Here is a 1,833-nt window from a genome sequence, read left to right as displayed (position 1 = left end):
TAGTGTTAGAAGAAATATTAAATATATAAGCATTTTCCGCACCACCTAAGAGGTATGCTTGCTGGCGTGTTACCGAGTTTTAGGTGTTCGGTTCCCCAATAGGCCTATCCACCAAAATATTTTATTTAACAAATATACAATTTTATGTAAATACAATTTAGAATAACTTAACATATACAAAATAATATTACTATTTTAAAAATATTTAATATTAAACCAAAAATAATAAGGAACTATTAAATTAAAGATAAATTATAAATAAATTTAATAAATTATAAAATTAAAACTAAAATATTTTTTGTTTAAGCAAAAAATCACTTAAAGAATATGAACACTTTTGTACTGTTTAAAAGTGTTGAAAGCATAATTGTTTATATTTAAAATTCGACACTTTATTATCTCGATTGAAATATTTTAAAATGAAGTAAATTCTTACTTTAATGAAAAAAGATAGAAGAGTTTCAATTTTGCAATTAGAGCAACATATATAGGGATGAACGTTTTCTAATTTATTAAAAATAAATGTTGCGCTAAACCTAATTTATAGCAATTGCTATCGAACTGATCCGAAAATTGTGATTCTAATTTTTTAATATATGTATATATAATAACAACACTCAATCAAAGTATAATTAATAATATTAATTTCTCTTCAGGATTTTTCCTTTTTTATAATTATTAGTATATCATGGAAAAAATAAAAAATAAAAGCACAACTTAATTCGTAGTTTATTATATACACTAATTAGGCACACATCTAAGTTTCTAATGTGTTAATACATTTATATATTTACTTTATTCTACAACAATCAATTGCGTTATTTTTAATTAATAATACATATACCTTCGATAATCCTTTGGAAAAATATAGAGATGTTTGAAATTTAAACATCCAAGTACGCACTTCCGTTTCAATTGTAAATAAATTTTAATTAACAAATAATTCATATATTTTTCTGGAATAATTACCTTTTTTTAATGCTTTTATAATTGAAAACAAATTCCGCCTTATTTTTCTTTTAGTAATGTGGTATTTGTGCACTTAATTGCAACTTTGGCGCATTTTCTCGTAACGGATTTTTAATGTCAAAAAACCAAAACAAACAACGAAATTTCTCAGAAACCTCTCTTACTTTAGCAAATATCGTGGTGAGTAGGGACCGGGTGGGCAAAGTAGCAGGGTCCGGGTGGGGAAAATATTCACGCGCCATTATGTAGCATTAGGCTTTTTGTTATTGTACTGCGTAATATTTTCACCTCATTACACAAAATTTTTGAATATTTTTTGAATAATCCAGAAAAATTTATACACAATTTTTCGAGTAACTCTCAGTTTCTTTTCTTTATCTTCTTTGGTTAGGGGTGACAGACTATCATACACAACGCGTATGCGAGAGCTGTTCACCAAAATTTTGGTGAGCACGCCAACACGTTGGTAAAGGTGGCAGACTATCATACCTGTGTGTCATACGACGTTTTTCTCTCTCGTATGACATACCAGTATGATAGTCTGCACCGCACTTAAGAGAAAATGCTTAAGAAAATTCATTTTTATAACATTTTTGTCACACTTATTAAATAAGTGTGATTACACCACACTTATGCCACTTTTACGCTCTTTCATGCTCTTTCAGGGCTGCTGCATAACTTGTTTTCAACTACTTACTGTACAAGTTTTGATTTAAGCAGATGTGTATAAATACTCATAAATAAATAAAAGAGAGTATACATTACATATAATTTAAATATTAAATGAAATGGATTTATTTACAATAACGTGTAGTTATGCAAAAAGTTTTTTCGATTGTAAATGAGTATGTTACACAATTATTT

This window comes from Teleopsis dalmanni, chromosome 2, assembly GCF_002237135.1.
Source record: "Teleopsis dalmanni isolate 2A chromosome 2, ASM223713v2, whole genome shotgun sequence".
NCBI classification, from domain to species: Eukaryota; Metazoa; Arthropoda; class Insecta; order Diptera; family Diopsidae; genus Teleopsis; species Teleopsis dalmanni.
This window is presented reverse-complemented; position numbering follows the sequence as displayed.